The sequence below is a fragment of the Lathamus discolor genome, chromosome 3 (genome assembly GCF_037157495.1).
Source record: "Lathamus discolor isolate bLatDis1 chromosome 3, bLatDis1.hap1, whole genome shotgun sequence".
Taxonomy (NCBI): Eukaryota; Metazoa; Chordata; class Aves; order Psittaciformes; family Psittacidae; genus Lathamus; species Lathamus discolor.
The window spans coordinates 68,977,186-68,998,569 of NC_088886.1; positions in this window are offsets into that span (position 1 = coordinate 68,977,186).

Sequence of the window (21,384 nt, forward strand, 5' to 3'; positions counted from 1 at the left end):
TGCTGCTCACAAAGAGCAGGCACAGGAGATGTTGGATTCAATTGGACTTTCAGGTAGGAAAGTGAGGGGTGACAGCAAAGTGTGTGACACAGTTTGAAAGCTCACTCTGTCCTGAAGATGCCCAGCCGGAGCTCCCCCTCCTGGCCCTTCGGCTGTGGGAGCAGAGTCCAAGCGCCCGTGTTCACCTGTCACGGCTGCTCTTGAAACGACACAGGGCACCAGAAACGCTGGATTCAAACGCACTTTTAGGAGATAAGGTGAGGAGTGACAACAATGTGTGTGTCACAGTTGTAAAGTTCAGTGTGTGGTGAAGAAGCGCAACAGCAGCTTTCTGGACGGTCTCTTCCACTCTCTTAGATTCCACACATTCCTGCTCTAACCACTGTGCTGCTCGCAGCCGAGAGCTGGAAACAGAGCTGTTGGATTCAAGTGAACTTTTAGGAGAAACAGTGAAAAGTGACAGCAATGTTTGTGTCACAGTTGCGAAGGAGACTGTGTGCTATAGATGATCAGCAGGAGCTTTTTTGCATGGCTCTTCTGCTGTTTTAGCACAGTCTAAACGTTCCTGCTCTACTGTCTCTGTTGCTGCTCAGCTGAGAGCTGGCACAGAGATGTTGGATTCAATCGGTCTTTCAGGCAGGAAAGGGAGGAGTGGCAGCAATGCGTGTTTCAGAGTTGCAAAGCTCGCTGTGCGCTGCAGATTATCAGCAGAATGTTTTGGGCCTGGCTCTTCTGCTGTTTTAGCACAGTCTAAACGTTCCTGCTCTACTCTGCTGCTGCTCAGAGAGAGCGGGCAGTGGAGAGGTTGCATTCAAATGGACTTTTAGGAGATAAAGTGACGAGTGACAGTAATGTGTGCGCCACAGTTGCTAAGCTCACTGTGTGCTGAAGATGATCAGTGGGAACTTTCTGGACTGTCTCTTCTGCCGTTTCAGCAGAGTCCAGACGTAAGTGCAATATTCTGCTGCTGCTCACAAAGAGCAGGCACAGGAGATGTTGGATTCAATTGGACTTTCAGGTAGGAAAGTGAGGGGTGACAGCAAAGTGTGTGACACAGTTTGAAAGCTCACTCTGTCCTGAAGATGCCCAGCCGGAGCTCCCCCTCCTGGCCCTTCGGCTGTGGGAGCAGAGTCCAAGCGCTCGTGTTCACCTGTCACGGCTGCTCTTGAAACGACACAGGGCACCAGAAACGCTGGATTCAAATGCACTTTTAGGAGATAAGGTGAGGAGTGACAACAATGTGTGTGTCACAGTTGTAAAGTTCAGTGTGTGGTGAAGAAGCGCAACAGCAGCTTTCTGGACGGTCCCTTCCACTCTCTTAGATTCCACACATTCCTGCTCTAACCACTGTGCTGCTCGCAGCAGAGAACTGGAAACAGAGCTGTTGGATTCAAGTGAACTTTTAGGAGAAACAGTGAAAAGTGACAGCAATGTTTGTGTCACAGATGCAAAGGTGACTGTGTGCTGTAGATGATCAGCAGGAGCTTTTTTGCATGGCTCTTCTGCTGTTTTAGCACAGTCTAAACGTTCCTGCTCTTCTGTCTCTGTTGCTGCTCAGCTGAGAGCGGGCACAGAGATGTTGGATTCAATTGGTCTTTCAGGCAGGCAAGGGGGGACTGACTGCAATGTGTGTTTCAGAGTTGCAAAGGTCGCTGTGCGCTGAAGATGATCAGCAGGAACATTTTGTCCTGGCACTTCTGCTCTTTTAGCAGAGTCTAAACGTTCCTGCTCTACTCTCTCTGCTGCTGCACAGCAGAGAATGGCGCAGACATTTTGGATTCAAGTGGTCTTTGAGGTAGGATAGAGAGGAGCGACAGCAATATATGTTTCACAGTTGCAAAGCTGACTGCGTGCTGAAGATGCCCAGCCGGAGCTTACCCTGCTGGCTCTTCGGCTGTGGGAGCAGAGTCCAAGCGCTCGTGCTCGCCTGTCACGGCTGCTCTTGAAACGACACAGGGCAGAAGAAACGTTGGATTCAAATGCACTTTTAGGAGATAAAGTGAGGAGTAACAACAATGTGTGTGTCACAGTTGTAAAGTTCAGTGTGTGTTATAGAAGCACAACAGCAGCTTTCTGGACTGTCTCTTCCACTGTCTTTGATTCCACACATTCCTGCTCTACTCAATGTGCTGCTCACAGCAGAGAGCTGGAAACAGAGTTGTTGGGTTCAAGTGAACTTTTAGGAGAAACAGTGAAAAGTGACAGCAATGTTTGTGTCACAGTTGCAAAGGAGACTGTGTGCTATAGATGATCAGCAGGAGCTTTTTTGCATGGCTCTTCTGCTGTTTTAGCACAGTCTAAACGTTCCTGCTCTACTGTCTCTGTTGCTGCTCAGCTGAGAGCGGGCACAGACATGTTGGATTCCATCGGTCTTTCAGGCAGGAAAGGGAGGAGTGGCAGCAATGCGTGTTTCAGAGTTGCAAAGCTCGCTGTGCGCTGCAGATTATCAGCAGAATGTTTTGGGCCTGGCTCTTCTGCTGTTTTAGCACAGTCTAAACGTTCCTGCTCTACTCTGCTGCTGCTCAGAGAGAGCGGGCAGTGGAGAGGTTGCATTCAAATGGACTTTTAGGAGATAAAGTGACGAGTGACAGTAATGTGTGCGCCACAGTTGCTAAGCTCACTGTGTGCTGAAGATGATCAGTGGGAACTTTCTGGACTGTCTCTTCTGCCGTTTCAGCAGAGTCCAGACGTAAGTGCACTATTCTGCTGCTGCTCACAAAGAGCAGGCACAGGAGATGTTGGATTCAATTGGACTTTCAGGTAGGAAAGTGAGGGGTGACAGCAAAGTGTGTGACACAGTTTGAAAGCTCACTCTGTCCTGAAGATGCCCAGCCGGAGCTCCCCCTCCTGGCCCTTCGGCTGTGGGAGCAGAGTCCAAGCGCTCGTGTTCACCTGTCACGGCTGCTCTTGAAACGACACAGGGCACCAGAAACGCTGGATTCAAATGCACTTTTAGGAGATAAGGTGAGGAGTGACAACAATGTGTGTGTCACAGTTGTAAAGTTCAGTGTGTGGTGAAGAAGCGCAACAGCAGCTTTCTGGACGGTCCCTTCCACTCTCTTAGATTCCACACATTCCTGCTCTAACCACTGTGCTGCTCGCAGCCGAGAGCTGGAAACAGAGCTGTTGGATTCAAGTGAACTTTTAGGAGAAACAGTGAAAAGAGACAGCAATGTTTGTGTCACCGTTGCAAAGGTGACTGTGTGCTGTAGATGATCAGCAGGAGCTTTTTTGCATGGCTCTTCTGCTGTTTTAGCACAGTCTAAACGTTCCTGCTCTTCTGTCTCTGTTGCTGCTCAGCTGAGAGCGGGCACAGAGATGTTGGATTCAATTGGTCTTTCAGGCAGGCAAGGGGGGACTGACTGCAATGTGTGTTTCAGAGTTGCAAAGGTCGCTGTGCGCTGAAGATGATCAGCAGGAACATTTTGTTCTGGCACTTCTGCTCTTTTAGCAGAGTCTAAACGTTCCTGCTCTACTCTCTCTGCTGCTGCACAGCAGAGAATGGCACAGAGATTTTGGATTCAAGTGGTCTTTGAGGTAGGAAAGAGAGGAGCGACAGCAATATATGTTTCACAGTTGCAAAGCTGACTGCGTGCTGAAGATGCCCAGCCGGAGCTTACCCTGCTGGCTCTTCGGCTGTGGGAGCAGAGTCCAAGCGCTCGTGCTCGCCTGTCACGGCTGCTCTTGAAACGACAGAGGGCAGAAGAAACGTTGGATTCAAATGCACTTTTAGGAGATAAAGTGAGGAGTAACAACAATGTGTGTGTCACAGTTGTAAAGTTCAGTGTGTGGTATAGAAGCACAACAGCAGCTTTCTGGACTGTCTCTTCCACTGTCTTTGATTCCACACATTCCTGCTCTACTCAATGTGCTGCTCACAGCAGAGAGCTGGAAACAGAGTTGTTGGGTTCAAGTGAACTTTTAGGAGAAACAGTGAAAAGAGACAGCAATGTTTGTGTCACAGTTGCAAAGGAGACTGCGTGCTATAGATGATCAGCAGGAGCTTTTTTGCATGGCTCTTCTGCTGTTTTAGCACAGTCTAAACGTTCCTGCTCTACTGTCTCTGTTGCTGCTCAGCTGAGAGCGGGCACAGACATGTTGGATTCCATCGGTCTTTCAGGCAGGAAAGGGAGGAGTGGCAGCAATGCGTGTTTCAGAGTTGCAAAGCTCGCTGTGCGCTGCAGATTATCAGCAGAATGTTTTGGGCCTGGCTCATCTGCTGTTTTAGCACAGTCTAAACGTTCCTGCTCTACTCTGCTGCTGCTCAGAGAGAGCGGGCAGTGGAGAGGTTGCATTCAAATGGACTTTTAGGAGATAAAGTGACGAGTGACAGTAATGTGTGCGCCACAGTTGCTAAGCTCACTGTGTGCTGAAGATGATCAGTGGGAACTTTCTGGACTGTCTCTTCTGCCGTTTCAGCAGAGTCCAGACGTAAGTGCACTATTCTGCTGCTGCTCACAAAGAGCAGGCACAGGAGATATTGGATTCAATTGGACTTTCAGGTAGGCAAGTGAGGGGTGACAGCAAAGTGTGTGACACAGTTTGAAAGCTCACTCTGTCCTGAAGATGCCCAGCCGGAGCTCCCCCTCCTGGCCCTTCGGCTGTGGGAGCAGAGTCCAAGCGCTCGTGTTCACCTGTCACGGCTGCTCTTGAAACGACACAGGGCACCAGAAACGCTGGATTCAAATGCACTTTTAGGAGATAAGGTGAGGAGTGACAACAATGTGTGTGTCACAGTTGTAAAGTTCAGTGTGTGGTGAAGAAGCGCAACAGCAGCTTTCTGGACGGTCCCTTCCACTCTCTTAGATTCCACACATTCCTGCTCTAACCACTGTGCTGCTCGCAGCAGAGAGCTGGAAACAGAGCTGTTGGATTCAAGTGAACTTTTAGGAGAAACAGTGAAAAGAGACAGCAATGTTTGTGTCACCGTTGCAAAGGTGACTGTGTGCTGTAGATGATCAGCAGGAGCTTTTTTGCATGGCTCTTCTGCTGTTTTAGCACAGTCTAAACGTTCCTGCTCTTCTGTCTCTGTTGCTGCTCAGCTGAGAGCGGGCACAGAGATGTTGGATTCAATTGGTCTTTCAGGCAGGCAAGGGGGGACTGACTGCAATGTGTGTTTCAGAGTTGCAAAGGTCGCTGTGCGCTGAAGATGATCAGCAGGAACATTTTGTTCTGGCACTTCTGCTCTTTTAGCAGAGTCTAAACGTTCCTGCTCTACTCTCTCTGCTGCTGCACAGCAGAGAATGGCACAGAGATTTTGGATTCAAGTGGTCTTTGAGGTAGGAAAGAGAGGAGCGACAGCAATATATGTTTCACAGTTGCAAAGCTGACTGCGTGCTGAAGATGCCCAGCCGGAGCTTACCCTGCTGGCTCTTCGGCTGTGGGAGCAGAGTCCAACCGCTCGTGCTCGCCTGTCACGGCTGCTCTTGAAACGACAGAGGGCAGAAGAAACGTTGGATTCAAATGCACTTTTAGGAGATAAAGTGAGGAGTAACAACAATGTGTGTGTCACAGTTGTAAAGTTCAGTGTGTGTTATAGAAGCACAACAGCAGCTTTCTGGACTGTCTCTTCCACTGTCTTTGATTCCACACATTCCTGCTCTACTCAATGTGCTGCTCACAGCAGAGAGCTGGAAACAGAGTTGTTGGGTTCAAGTGAACTTTTAGGAGAAACAGTGAAAAGTGACAGCAATGTTTGTGTCACAGTTGCAAAGGAGACTGCGTGCTATAGATGATCAGCAGGAGCTTTTTTGCATGGCTCTTCTGCTGTTTTAGCACAGTCTAAACGTTCCTGCTCTACTGTCTCTGTTGCTGCTCAGCTGAGAGCGGGCACAGAGATGTTGGATTCAATCGGTCTTTCAGGCAGGAAAGGGGGGAGTGGCAGCAATGCGTGTTTCAGAGTTGCAAAGCTCGCTGTGCGCTGCAGATTATCAGCAGAATGTTTTGGGCCTGGCTCTTCTGCTGTTTTAGCACAGTCTAAACGTTCCTGCTCTACTCTGCTGCTGCTCAGAGAGAGCGGGCAGTGGAGAGGTTGCATTCAAATGGACTTTTAGGAGATAAAGTGACGAGTGACAGTAATGTGTGCGCCACAGTTGCTAAGCTCACTGTGTGCTGAAGATGATCAGTGGGAACTTTCTGGACTGTCTCTTCTGCCGTTTCAGCAGAGTCCAGACGTAAGTGCACTATTCTGCTGCTGCTCACAAAGAGCAGGCACAGGAGATATTGGATTCAATTGGACTTTCAGGTAGGAAAGTGAGGGGTGACAGCAAAGTGTGTGACACAGTTTGAAAGCTCACTCTGTCCTGAAGATGCCCAGCCGGAGCTCCCCCTCCTGGCCCTTCGGCTGTGGGAGCAGAGTCCAAGCGCTCGTGTTCACCTGTCACGGCTGCTCTTGAAACGACACAGGGCACCAGAAACGCTGGATTCAAATGCACTTTTAGGAGATAAGGTGAGGAGTGACAACAATGTGTGTGTCACAGTTGTAAAGTTCAGTGTGTGGTGAAGAAGCGCAACAGCAGCTTTCTGGACGGTCCCTTCCACTCTCTGAGATTCCACACATTCCTGCTCTAACCACTGTGCTGCTCGCAGCAGAGAGCTGGAAACAGAGCTGTTGGATTCAAGTGAACTTTTAGGAGAAACAGTGAAAAGAGACAGCAATGTTTGTGTCACCGTTGCAAAGGTGACTGTGTGCTGTAGATGATCAGCAGGAGCTTTTTTGCATGGCTCTTCTGCTGTTTTAGCACAGTCTAAACGTTCCTGCTCTTCTGTCTCTGTTGCTGCTCAGCTGAGAGCGGGCACAGAGATGTTGGATTCAATTGGTCTTTCAGGCAGGCAAGGGGGGACTGACTGCAATGTGTGTTTCAGAGTTGCAAAGGTCGCTGTGCGCTGAAGATGATCAGCAGGAACATTTTGTTCTGGCACTTCTGCTCTTTTAGCAGAGTCTAAACGTTCCTGCTCTACTCTCTCTGCTGCTGCACAGCAGAGAATGGCACAGAGATTTTGGATTCAAGTGGTCTTTGAGGTAGGAAAGAGAGGAGCGACAGCAATATATGTTTCACAGTTGCAAAGCTGACTGCGTGCTGAAGATGCCCAGCCGGAGCTTACCCTGCTGGCTCTTCGGCTGTGGGAGCAGAGTCCAAGCGCTCGTGCTCGCCTGTCACGGCTGCTCTTGAAACGACAGAGGGCAGAAGAAACGTTGGATTCAAATGCACTTTTAGGAGATAAAGTGAGGAGTAACTACAATGTGTGTGTCACAGTTGTAAAGTTCAGTGTGTGGTATAGAAGCACAACAGCAGCTTTCTGGACTGTCTCTTCCACTGTCTTTGATTCCACACATTCCTGCTCTACTCAATGTGCTGCTCACAGCAGAGAGCTGGAAACAGAGTTGTTGGGTTCAAGTGAACTTTTAGGAGAAACAGTGAAAAGTGACAGCAATGTTTGTGTCACAGTTGCAAAGGAGACTGCGTGCTATAGATGATCAGCAGGAGCTTTTTTGCATGGCTCTTCTGCTGTTTTAGCACAGTCTAAACGTTCCTGCTCTACTGTCTCTGTTGCTGCTCAGCTGAGAGCTGGCACAGAGATGTTGGATTCAATCGGTCTTTCAGGCAGGAAAGGGAGGAGTGGCAGCAATGCGTGTTTCAGAGTTGCAAAGCTCGCTGTGCGCTGCAGATTATCAGCAGAATGTTTTGGGCCTGGCTCTTCTGCTGTTTTAGCACAGTCTAAACGTTCCTGCTCTACTCTGCTGCTGCTCAGAGAGAGCGGGCAGTGGAGAGGTTGCATTCAAATGGACTTTTAGGAGATAAAGTGACGAGTGACAGTAATGTGTGCGCCACAGTTGCTAAGCTCACTGTGTGCTGAAGATGATCAGTGGGAACTTTCTGGACTGTCTCTTCTGCCGTTTCAGCAGAGTCCCGACGTAAGTGCACTATTCTGCTGCTGCTCACAAAGAGCAGGCACAGGAGATATTGGATTCAATTGGACTTTCAGGTAGGAAAGTGAGGGGTGACAGCAAAGTGTGTGACACAGTTTGAAAGCTCACTCTGTCCTGAAGATGCCCAGCCGGAGCTCCCCCTCCTGGCCCTTCGGCTGTGGGAGCAGAGTCCAAGCGCTCGTGTTCACCTGTCACGGCTGCTCTTGAAACGACACAGGGCACCAGAAACGCTGGATTCAAATGCACTTTTAGGAGATAAGGTGAGGAGTGACAACAATGTGTGTGTCACAGTTGTAAAGTTCAGCGTGTGGTGAAGAAGCGCAACAGCAGCTTTCTGGACTGTCTCTTCCACTGTCTTTGATTCCACACATTCCTGCTCTACTCAATGTGCTGCTCGCAGCAGAGAGCTGGAAACAGAGCTGTTGGATTCAAGTGAACTTTTAGGAGAAACAGTGAAAAGAGACAGCAATGTTTGTGTCACCGTTGCAAAGGTGACTGTGTGCTGTAGATGATCAGCAGGAGCTTTTTTGCATGGCTCTTCTGCTGTTTTAGCACAGTCTAAACGTTCCTGCTCTTCTGTCTCTGTTGCTGCTCAGCTGAGAGCGGGCACAGAGATGTTGGATTCAATTGGTCTTTCAGGCAGGCAAGGGGGGACTGACTGCAATGTGTGTTTCAGAGTTGCAAAGGTCGCTGTGCGCTGAAGATGATCAGCAGGAACATTTTGTTCTGGCACTTCTGCTCTTTTAGCAGAGTCTAAACGTTCCTGCTCTACTCTCTCTGCTGCTGCACAGCAGAGAATGGCACAGAGATTTTGGATTCAAGTGGTCTTTGAGGTAGGAAAGAGAGGAGCGACAGCAATATATGTTTCACAGTTGCAAAGCTGACTGCGTGCTGAAGATGCCCAGCCGGAGCTTACCCTGCTGGCTCTTCGGCTGTGGGAGCAGAGTCCAAGCGCTCGTGCTCGCCTGTCACGGCTGCTCTTGAAACGACAGAGGGCAGAAGAAACGTTGGATTCAAATGCACTTTTAGGAGATAAAGTGAGGAGTAACAACAATGTGTGTGTCACAGTTGTAAAGTTCAGTGTGTGGTATAGAAGCACAACAGCAGCTTTCTGGACTGTCTCTTCCACTGTCTTTGATTCCACACATTCCTGCTCTACTCAATGTGCTGCTCACAGCAGAGAGCTGGAAACAGAGTTGTTGGGTTCAAGTGAACTTTTAGGAGAAACAGTGAAAAGTGACAGCAATGTTTGTGTCACAGTTGCAAAGGAGACTGCGTGCTATAGATGATCAGCAGGAGCTTTTTTGCATGGCTCTTCTGCTGTTTTAGCACAGTCTAAACGTTCCTGCTCTACTGTCTCTGTTGCTGCTCAGCTGAGAGCTGGCACAGAGATGTTGGATTCAATCGGTCTTTCAGGCAGGAAAGGGAGGAGTGGCAGCAATGCGTGTTTCAGAGTTGCAAAGCTCGCTGTGCGCTGCAGATTATCAGCAGAATGTTTTGGGCCTGGCTCTTCTGCTGTTTTAGCACAGTCTAAACGTTCCTGCTCTACTCTGCTGCTGCTCAGAGAGAGCGGGCAGTGGAGAGGTTGCATTCAAATGGACTTTTAGGAGATAAAGTGACGAGTGACAGTAATGTGTGCGCCACAGTTGCTAAGCTCACTGTGTGCTGAAGATGATCAGTGGGAACTTTCTGGACTGTCTCTTCTGCCGTTTCAGCAGAGTCCAGACGTAAGTGCACTATTCTGCTGCTGCTCACAAAGAGCAGGCACAGGAGATATTGGATTCAATTGGACTTTCAGGTAGGAAAGTGAGGGGTGACAGCAAAGTGTGTGACACAGTTTGAAAGCTCACTCTGTCCTGAAGATGCCCAGCCGGAGCTCCCCCTCCTGGCCCTTCGGCTGTGGGAGCAGAGTCCAAGCGCTCGTGTTCACCTGTCACGGCTGCTCTTGAAACGACACAGGGCACCAGAAACGCTGGATTCAAATGCACTTTTAGGAGATAAGGTGAGGAGTGACAACAATGTGTGTGTCACAGTTGTAAAGTTCAGTGTGTGGTGAAGAAGCGCAACAGCAGCTTTCTGGACGGTCCCTTCCACTCTCTTAGATTCCACACATTCCTGCTCTAACCACTGTGCTGCTCGCAGCAGAGAGCTGGAAACAGAGCTGTTGGATTCAAGTGAACTTTTAGGAGAAACAGTGAAAAGAGACAGCAATGTTTGTGTCACCGTTGCAAAGGTGACTGTGTGCTGTAGATGATCAGCAGGAGCTTTTTTGCATGGCTCTTCTGCTGTTTTAGCACAGTCTAAACGTTCCTGCTCTTCTGTCTCTGTTGCTGCTCAGCTGAGAGCGGGCACAGAGATGTTGGATTCAATTGGTCTTTCAGGCAGGCAAGGGGGGACTGACTGCAATGTGTGTTTCAGAGTTGCAAAGGTCGCTGTGCGCTGAAGATGATCAGCAGGAACATTTTGTTCTGGCACTTCTGCTCTTTTAGCAGAGTCTAAACGTTCCTGCTCTACTCTCTCTGCTGCTGCACAGCAGAGAATGGCACAGAGATTTTGGATTCAAGTGGTCTTTGAGGTAGGAAAGAGAGGAGCGACAGCAATATATGTTTCACAGTTGCAAAGCTGACTGCGTGCTGAAGATGCCCAGCCGGAGCTTACCCTGCTGGCTCTTCGGCTGTGGGAGCAGAGTCCAAGCGCTCGTGCTCGCCTGTCACGGCTGCTCTTGAAACGACAGAGGGCAGAAGAAACGTTGGATTCAAATGCACTTTTAGGAGATAAAGTGAGGAGTAACAACAATGTGTGTGTCACAGTTGTAAAGTTCAGTGTGTGGTATAGAAGCACAACAGCAGCTTTCTGGACTGTCTCTTCCACTGTCTTTGATTCCACACATTCCTGCTCTACTCAATGTGCTGCTCACAGCAGAGAGCTGGAAACAGAGTTGTTGGGTTCAAGTGAACTTTTAGGAGAAACAGTGAAAAGTGACAGCAATGTTTGTGTCACAGTTGCAAAGGAGACTGCGTGCTATAGATGATCAGCAGGAGCTTTTTTGCATGGCTCTTCTGCTGTTTTAGCACAGTCTAAACGTTCCTGCTCTACTGTCTCTGTTGCTGCTCAGCTGAGAGCGGGCACAGAGATGTTGGATTCAATCGGTCTTTCAGGCAGGAAAGGGAGGAGTGGCAGCAATGCGTGTTTCAGAGTTGCAAAGCTCGCTGTGCGCTGCAGATTATCAGCAGAATGTTTTGGGCCTGGCTCTTCTGCTGTTTTAGCACAGTCTAAACGTTCCTGCTCTACTCTGCTGCTGCTCAGAGAGAGCGGGCAGTGGAGAGGTTGCATTCAAATGGACTTTTAGGAGATAAAGTGACGAGTGACAGTAATGTGTGCGCCACAGTTGCTAAGCTCACTGTGTGCTGAAGATGATCAGTGGGAACTTTCTGGACTGTCTCTTCTGCCGTTTCAGCAGAGTCCAGACGTAAGTGCACTATTCTGCTGCTGCTCACAAAGAGCAGGCACAGGAGATATTGGATTCAATTGGACTTTCAGGTAGGAAAGTGAGGGGTGACAGCAAAGTGTGTGACACAGTTTGAAAGCTCACTCTGTCCTGAAGATGCCCAGCCGGAGCTCCCCCTCCTGGCCCTTCGGCTGTGGGAGCAGAGTCCAAGCGCTCGTGTTCACCTGTCACGGCTGCTCTTGAAACGACACAGGGCACCAGAAACGCTGGATTCAAATGCACTTTTAGGAGATAAGGTGAGGAGTGACAACAATGTGTGTGTCACAGTTGTAAAGTTCAGTGTGTGGTGAAGAAGCGCAACAGCAGCTTTCTGGACGGTCCCTTCCACTCTCTTAGATTCCACACATTCCTGCTCTAACCACTGTGCTGCTCGCAGCAGAGAGCTGGAAACAGAGCTGTTGGATTCAAGTGAACTTTTAGGAGAAACAGTGAAAAGAGACAGCAATGTTTGTGTCACAGTTGCAAAGGTGACTGTGTGCTGTAGATGATCAGCAGGAGCTTTTTTGCATGGCTCTTCTGCTGTTTTAGCACAGTCTAAACGTTCCTGCTCTTCTGTCTCTGTTGCTGCTCAGCTGAGAGCGGGCACAGAGATGTTGGATTCAATTGGTCTTTCAGGCAGGCAAGGGGGGACTGACTGCAATGTGTGTTTCAGAGTTGCAAAGGTCGCTGTGCGCTGAAGATGATCAGCAGGAACATTTTGTTCTGGCACTTCTGCTCTTTTAGCAGAGTCTAAACGTTCCTGCTCTACTCTCTCTGCTGCTGCACAGCAGAGAATGGCACAGAGATTTTGGATTCAAGTGGTCTTTGAGGTAGGAAAGAGAGGAGCGACAGCAATATATGTTTCACAGTTGCAAAGCTGACTGCGTGCTGAAGATGCCCAGCCGGAGCTTACCCTGCTGGCTCTTCGGCTGTGGGAGCAGAGTCCAAGCGCTCGTGCTCGCCTGTCACGGCTGCTCTTGAAACGACAGAGGGCAGAAGAAACGTTGGATTCAAATGCACTTTTAGGAGATAAAGTGAGGAGTAACAACAATGTGTGTGTCACAGTTGTAAAGTTCAGTGTGTGGTATAGAAGCACAACAGCAGCTTTCTGGACTGTCTCTTCCACTGTCTTTGATTCCACACATTCCTGCTCTACTCAATGTGCTGCTCACAGCAGAGAGCTGGAAACAGAGTTGTTGGGTTCAAGTGAACTTTTAGGAGAAACAGTGAAAAGTGACAGCAATGTTTGTGTCACAGTTGCAAAGGAGACTGCGTGCTATAGATGATCAGCAGGAGCTTTTTTGCATGGCTCTTCTGCTGTTTTAGCACAGTCTAAACGTTCCTGCTCTACTGTCTCTGTTGCTGCTCAGCTGAGAGCGGGCACAGAGATGTTGGATTCAATCGGTCTTTCAGGCAGGAAAGGGAGGAGTGGCAGCAATGCGTGTTTCAGAGTTGCAAAGCTCGCTGTGCGCTGCAGATTATCAGCAGAATGTTTTGGGCCTGGCTCTTCTGCTGTTTTAGCACAGTCTAAACGTTCCTGCTCTACTCTGCTGCTGCTCAGAGAGAGCGGGCAGTGGAGAGGTTGCATTCAAATGGACTTTTAGGAGATAAAGTGACGAGTGACAGTAATGTGTGCGCCACAGTTGCTAAGCTCACTGTGTGCTGAAGATGATCAGTGGGAACTTTCTGGACTGTCTCTTCTGCCGTTTCAGCAGAGTCCAGACGTAAGTGCACTATTCTGCTGCTGCTCACAAAGAGCAGGCACAGGAGATATTGGATTCAATTGGACTTTCAGGTAGGAAAGTGAGGGGTGACAGCAAAGTGTGTGACACAGTTTGAAAGCTCACTCTGTCCTGAAGATGCCCAGCCGGAGCTCCCCCTCCTGGCCCTTCGGCTGTGGGAGCAGAGTCCAAGCGCTCGTGTTCACCTGTCACGGCTGCTCTTGAAACGACACAGGGCACCAGAAACGCTGGATTCAAATGCACTTTTAGGAGATAAGGTGAGGAGTGACAACAATGTGTGTGTCACAGTTGTAAAGTTCAGCGTGTGGTGAAGAAGCGCAACAGCAGCTTTCTGGACGGTCCCTTCCACTCTCTTAGATTCCACACATTCCTGCTCTAACCACTGTGCTGCTCGCAGCAGAGAGCTGGAAACAGAGCTGTTGGATTCAAGTGAACTTTTAGGAGAAACAGTGAAAAGAGACAGCAATGTTTGTGTCACCGTTGCAAAGGTGACTGTGTGCTGTAGATGATCAGCAGGAGCTTTTTTGCATGGCTCTTCTGCTGTTTTAGCACAGTCTAAACGTTCCTGCTCTTCTGTCTCTGTTGCTGCTCAGCTGAGAGCGGGCACAGAGATGTTGGATTCAATTGGTCTTTCAGGCAGGCAAGGGGGGACTGACTGCAATGTGTGTTTCAGAGTTGCAAAGGTCGCTGTGCGCTGAAGATGATCAGCAGGAACATTTTGTTCTGGCACTTCTGCTCTTTTAGCAGAGTCTAAACGTTCCTGCTCTACTCTCTCTGCTGCTGCACAGCAGAGAATGGCACAGAGATTTTGGATTCAAGTGGTCTTTGAGGTAGGAAAGAGAGGAGCGACAGCAATATATGTTTCACAGTTGCAAAGCTGACTGCGTGCTGAAGATGCCCAGCCGGAGCTTACCCTGCTGGCTCTTCGGCTGTGGGAGCAGAGTCCAAGCGCTCGTGCTCGCCTGTCACGGCTGCTCTTGAAACGACAGAGGGCAGAAGAAACGTTGGATTCAAATGCACTTTTAGGAGATAAAGTGAGGAGTAACAACAATGTGTGTGTCACAGTTGTAAAGTTCAGTGTGTGGTATAGAAGCACAACAGCAGCTTTCTGGACTGTCTCTTCCACTGTCTTTGATTCCACACATTCCTGCTCTACTCAATGTGCTGCTCACAGCAGAGAGCTGGAAACAGAGTTGTTGGGTTCAAGTGAACTTTTAGGAGAAACAGTGAAAAGTGACAGCAATGTTTGTGTCACAGTTGCAAAGGAGACTGCGTGCTATAGATGATCAGCAGGAGCTTTTTTGCATGGCTCTTCTGCTGTTTTAGCACAGTCTAAACGTTCCTGCTCTACTGTCTCTGTTGCTGCTCAGCTGAGAGCTGGCACAGAGATGTTGGATTCAATCGGTCTTTCAGGCAGGAAAGGGAGGAGTGGCAGCAATGCGTGTTTCAGAGTTGCAAAGCTCGCTGTGCGCTGCAGATTATCAGCAGAATGTTTTGGGCCTGGCTCTTCTGCTGTTTTAGCACAGTCTAAACGTTCCTGCTCTACTCTGCTGCTGCTCAGAGAGAGCGGGCAGTGGAGAGGTTGCATTCAAATGGACTTTTAGGAGATAAAGTGACGAGTGACAGTAATGTGTGCGCCACAGTTGCTAAGCTCACTGTGTGCTGAAGATGATCAGTGGGAACTTTCTGGACTGTCTCTTCTGCCGTTTCAGCAGAGTCCAGACGTAAGTGCACTATTCTGCTGCTGCTCACAAAGAGCAGGCACAGGAGATATTGGATTCAATTGGACTTTCAGGTAGGAAAGTGAGGGGTGACAGCAAAGTGTGTGACACAGTTTGAAAGCTCACTCTGTCCTGAAGATGCCCAGCCGGAGCTCCCCCTCCTGGCCCTTCGGCTGTGGGAGCAGAGTCCAAGCGCTCGTGTTCACCTGTCACGGCTGCTCTTGAAACGACACAGGGCACCAGAAACGCTGGATTCAAATGCACTTTTAGGAGATAAGGTGAGGAGTGACAACAATGTGTGTGTCACAGTTGTAAAGTTCAGTGTGTGGTGAAGAAGCGCAACAGCAGCTTTCTGGACGGTCCCTTCCACTCTCTTAGATTCCACACATTCCTGCTCTAACCACTGTGCTGCTCGCAGCAGAGAGCTGGAAACAGAGCTGTTGGATTCAAGTGAACTTTTAGGAGAAACAGTGAAAAGAGACAGCAATGTTTGTGTCACCGTTGCAAAGGTGACTGTGTGCTGTAGATGATCAGCAGGAGCTTTTTTGCATGGCTCTTCTGCTGTTTTAGCACAGTCTAAACGTTCCTGCTCTTCTGTCTCTGTTGCTGCTCAGCTGAGAGCGGGCACAGAGATGTTGGATTCAATTGGTCTTTCAGGCAGGCAAGGGGGGACTGACTGCAATGTGTGTTTCAGAGTTGCAAAGGTCGCTGTGCGCTGAAGATGATCAGCAGGAACATTTTGTTCTGGCACTTCTGCTCTTTTAGCAGAGTCTAAACGTTCCTGCTCTACTCTCTCTGCTGCTGCACAGCAGAGAATGGCACAGAGATTTTGGATTCAAGTGGTCTTTGAGGTAGGAAAGAGAGGAGCGACAGCAATATATGTTTCACAGTTGCAAAGCTGACTGCGTGCTGAAGATGCCCAGCCGGAGCTTACCCTGCTGGCTCTTCGGCTGTGGGAGCAGAGTCCAAGCGCTCGTGCTCGCCTGTCACGGCTGCTCTTGAAACGACAGAGGGCAGAAGAAACGTTGGATTCAAATGCACTTTTAGGAGATAAAGTGAGGAGTAACAACAATGTGTGTGTCACAGTTGTAAAGTTCAGTGTGTGGTATAGAAGCACAACAGCAGCTTTCTGGACTGTCTCTTCCACTGTCTTTGATTCCACACATTCCTGCTCTACTCAATGTGCTGCTCACAGCAGAGAGCTGGAAACAGAGTTGTTGGGTTCAAGTGAACTTTTAGGAGAAACAGTGAAAAGTGACAGCAATGTTTGTGTCACAGTTGCAAAGGAGACTGCGTGCTATAGATGATCAGCAGGAGCTTTTTTGCATGGCTCTTCTGCTGTTTTAGCACAGTCTAAACGTTCCTGCTCTACTGTCTCTGTTGCTGCTCAGCTGAGAGCTGGCACAGAGATGTTGGATTCAATCGGTCTTTCAGGCAGGAAAGGGAGGAGTGGCAGCAATGCGTGTTTCAGAGTTGCAAAGCTCGCTGTGCGCTGCAGATTATCAGCAGAATGTTTTGGGCCTGGCTCTTCTGCTGTTTTAGCACAGTCTAAACGTTCCTGCTCTACTCTGCTGCTGCTCAGAGAGAGCGGGCAGTGGAGAGGTTGCATTCAAATGGACTTTTAGGAGATAAAGTGACGAGTGACAGTAATGTGTGCGCCACAGTTGCTAAGCTCACTGTGTGCTGAAGATGATCAGTGGGAACTTTCTGGACTGTCTCTTCTGCCGTTTCAGCAGAGTCCAGACGTAAGTGCACTATTCTGCTGCTGCTCACAAAGAGCAGGCACAGGAGATATTGGATTCAATTGGACTTTCAGGTAGGAAAGTGAGGGGTGACAGCAAAGTGTGTGACACAGTTTGAAAGCTCACTCTGTCCTGAAGATGCCCAGCCGGAGCTCCCCCTCCTGGCCCTTCGGCTGTGGGAGCAGAGTCCAAGCGCTCGTGTTCACCTGTCACGGCTGCTCTTGAAACGACACAGGGCACCAGAAACGCTGGATTCAAATGCACTTTTAGGAGATAAGGTGAGGAGTGACAACAATGTGTGTGTCACAGTTGTAAAGTTCAGTGTGTGGTGAAGAAGCGCAACAGCAGCTTTCTGGACGGTCCCTTCCACTCTCTTAGATTCCACACATTCCTGCTCTAACCACTGTGCTGCTCGCAGCAGAGAGCTGGAAACAGAGCTGTTGGATTCAAGTGAACTTTTAGGAGAAACAGTGAAAAGAGACAGCAATGTTTGTGTCACCGTTGCAAAGGTGACTGTGTGCTGTAGATGATCAGCAGGAGCTTTTTTGCATGGCTCTTCTGCTGTTTTAGCACAGTCTAAACGTTCCTGCTCTTCTGTCTCTGTTGCTGCTCAGCAGAGAGCGGGCACAGAGATGTTGGATTCAATTGGTCTTTCAGGCAGGCAAGGGGGGACTGACTGCAATGTGTGTTTCAGAGTTGCAAAGGTCGCTGTGCGCTGAAGATGATCAGCAGGAACATTTTGTTCTGGCACTTCTGCTCTTTTAGCAGAGTCTAAACGTTCCTGCTCTACTCTCTCTGCTGCTGCACAGCAGAGAATGGCACAGAGATTTTGGATTCAAGTGGTCTTTGAGGTAGGAAAGAGAGGAGCGACAGCAATATATGTTTCACAGTTGCAAAGCTGACTGCGTGCTGAAGATGCCCAGCCGGAGCTTACCCTGCTGGCTCTTCGGCTGTGGGAGCAGAGTCCAAGCGCTCGTGCTCGCCTGTCACGGCTGCTCTTGAAACGACAGAGGGCAGAAGAAACGTTGGATTCAAATGCACTTTTAGGAGATAAAGTGAGGAGTAACAACAATGTGTGTGTCACAGTTGTAAAGTTCAGTGTGTGGTATAGAAGCACAACAGCAGCTTTCTGGACTGTCTCTTCCACTGTCTTTGATTCCACACATTCCTGCTCTACTCAATGTGCTGCTCACAGCAGAGAGCTGGAAACAGAGTTGTTGGGTTCAAGTGAACTTTTAGGAGAAACAGTGAAAAGTGACAGCAATGTTTGTGTCACAGTTGCAAAGGAGACTGCGTGCTATAGATGATCAGCAGGAGCTTTTTTGCATGGCTCTTCTGCTGTTTTAGCACAGTCTAAACGTTCCTGCTCTACTGTCTCTGTTGCTGCTCTGCTGAGAGCTGGCACAGAGATGTTGGATTCAATCGGTCTTTCAGGCAGGAAAGGGAGGAGTGGCAGCAATGCGTGTTTCAGAGTTGCAAAGCTCGCTGTGCGCTGCAGATTATCAGCAGAATGTTTTGGGCCTGGCTCTTCTGCTGTTTTAGCACAGTCTAAACGTTCCTGCTCTACTCTGCTGCTGCTCAGAGAGAGCGGGCAGTGGAGAGGTTGCATTCAAATGGACTTTTAGGAGATAAAGTGACGAGTGACAGTAATGTGTGCGCCACAGTTGCTAAGCTCACTGTGTGCTGAAGATGATCAGTGGGAACTTTCTGGACTGTCTCTTCTGCCGTTTCAGCAGAGTCCAGACGTAAGTGCACTATTCTGCTGCTGCTCACAAAGAGCAGGCACAGGAGATATTGGATTCAATTGGACTTTCAGGTAGGAAAGTGAGGGGTGACAGCAAAGTGTGTGACACAGTTTGAAAGCTCACTCTGTCCTGAAGATGCCCAGCCGGAGCTCCCCCTCCTGGCCCTTCGGCTGTGGGAGCAGAGTCCAAGCGCTCGTGTTCACCTGTCACGGCTGCTCTTGAAACGACACAGGGCACCAGAAACGCTGGATTCAAATGCACTTTTAGGAGATAAGGTGAGGAGTGACAACAATGTGTGTGTCACAGTTGTAAAGTTCAGTGTGTGGTGAAGAAGCGCAACAGCAGCTTTCTGGACGGTCCCTTCCACTCTCTTAGATTCCACACATTCCTGCTCTAACCACTGTGCTGCTCGCAGCAGAGAGCTGGAAACAGAGCTGTTGGATTCAAGTGAACTTTTAGGAGAAACAGTGAAAAGAGACAGCAATGTTTGTGTCACCGTTGCAAAGGTGACTGTGTGCTGTAGATGATCAGCAGGAGCTTTTTTGCATGGCTCTTCTGCTGTTTTAGCACAGTCTAAACGTTCCTGCTCTTCTGTCTCTGTTGCTGCTCAGCTGAGAGCGGGCACAGAGATGTTGGATTCAATTGGTCTTTCAGGCAGGCAAGGGGGGACTGACTGCAATGTGTGTTTCAGAGTTGCAAAGGTCGCTGTGCGCTGAAGATGATCAGCAGGAACATTTTGTTCTGGCACTTCTGCTCTTTTAGCAGAGTCTAAACGTTCCTGCTCTACTCTCTCTGCTGCTGCACAGCAGAGAATGGCACAGAGATTTTGGATTCAAGTGGTCTTTGAGGTAGGAAAGAGAGGAGGGACAGCAATATATGTTTCACAGTTGCAAAGCTGACTGCGTGCTGAAGATGCCCAGCCGGAGCTTACCCTGCTGGCTCTTCGGCTGTGGGAGCAGAGTCCAAGCGCTCGTGCTCGCCTGTCACGGCTGCTCTTGAAACGACAGAGGGCAGAAGAAACGTTGGATTCAAATGCACTTTTAGGAGATAAAGTGAGGAGTAACAACAATGTGTGTGTCACAGTTGTAAAGTTCAGTGTGTGGTATAGAAGCACAACAGCAGCTTTCTGGACTGTCTCTTCCACTGTCTTTGATTCCACACATTCCTGCTCTACTCAATGTGCTGCTCACAGCAGAGAGCTGGAAACAGAGTTGTTGGGTTCAAGTGAACTTTTAGGAGAAACAGTGAAAAGTGACAGCAATGTTTGTGTCACAGTTGCAAAGGAGACTGCGTGCTATAGATGATCAGCAGGAGCTTTTTTGCATGGCTCTTCTGCTGTTTTAGCACAGTCTAAACGTTCCTGCTCTACTGTCTCTGTTGCTGCTCAGCTGAGAGCGGGCACAGAGATGTTGGATTCAATCGGTCTTTCAGGCAGGAAAGGGAGGAGTGGCAGCAATGCGTGTTTCAGAGTTGCAAAGCTCGCTGTGCGCTGCAGATTATCAGCAGAATGTTTTGGGCCTGGCTCTTCTGCTGTTTTAGCACAGTCTAAACGTTCCTGCTCTACTCTGCTGCTGCTCAGAGAGAGCGGGCAGTGGAGAGGTTGCATTCAAATGGACTTTTAGGAGATAAAGTGACGAGTGACAGTAATGTGTGCGCCACAGTTGCTAAGCTCACTGTGTGCTGAAGATGATCAGTGGGAACTTTCTGGACTGTCTCTTCTGCCGTTTCAGCAGAGTCCAGACGTAAGTGCACTATTCTGCTGCTGCTCACAAAGAGCAGGCACAGGAGATATTGGATTCAATTGGACTTTCAGGTAGGAAAGTGAGGGGTGACAGCAAAGTGTGTGACACAGTTTGAAAGCTCACTCTGTCCTGAAGATGCCCAGCCGGAGCTCCCCCTCCTGGCCCTTCGGCTGTGGGAGCAGAGTCCAAGCGCTCGTGTTCACCTGTCACGGCTGCTCTTGAAACGACACAGGGAACCAGAAACGCTGGATTCAAATGCACTTTTAGGAGATAAGGTGAGGAGTGACAACAATGTGTGTGTCACAGTTGTAAAGTTCAGTGTGTGGTGAAGAAGCGCAACAGCAGCTTTCTGGACGGTCCCTTCCACTCTCTTAGATTCCACACATTCCTGCTCTAACCACTGTGCTGCTCGCAGCAGAGAGCTGGAAACAGAGCTGTTGGATTCAAGTGAACTTTTAGGAGAAACAGTGAAAAGAGACAGCAATGTTTGTGTCACCGTTGCAAAGGTGACTGTGTGCTGTAGATGATCAGCAGGAGCTTTTTTGCATGGCTCTTCTGCTGTTTTAGCACAGTCTAAACGTTCCTGCTCTTCTGTCTCTGTTGCTGCTCAGCTGAGAGCGGGCACAGAGATGTTGGATTCAATTGGTCTTTCAGGCAGGCAAGGGGGGACTGACTGCAATGTGTGTTTCAGAGTTGCAAAGGTCGCTGTGCGCTGAAGATGATCAGCAGGAACATTTTGTTCTGGCACTTCTGCTCTTTTAGCAGAGTCTAAACGTTCCTGCTCTACTCTCTCTGCTGCTGCACAGCAGAGAATGGCACAGAGATTTTGGATTCAAGTGGTCTTTGAGGTAGGAAAGAGAGGAGCGACAGCAATATATGTTTCACAGTTGCAAAGCTGACTGCGTGCTGAAGATGCCCAGCCGGAGCTTACCCTGCTGGCTCTTCGGCTGTGGGAGCAGAGTCCAAGCGCTCGTGCTCGCCTGTCACGGCTGCTCTTGAAACGACAGAGGGCAGAAGAAACGTTGGATTCAAATGCACTTTTAGGAGATAAAGTGAGGAGTAACAACAATGTGTGTGTCACAGTTGTAAAGTTCAGTGTGTGGTATAGAAGCACAACAGCAGCTTTCTGGACTGTCTCTTCCACTGTCTTTGATTCCACACATTCCTGCTCTACTCAATGTGCTGCTCACAGCAGAGAGCTGGAAACAGAGTTGTTGGGTTCAAGTGAACTTTTAGGAGAAACAGTGAAAAGTGACAGCAATGTTTGTGTCACAG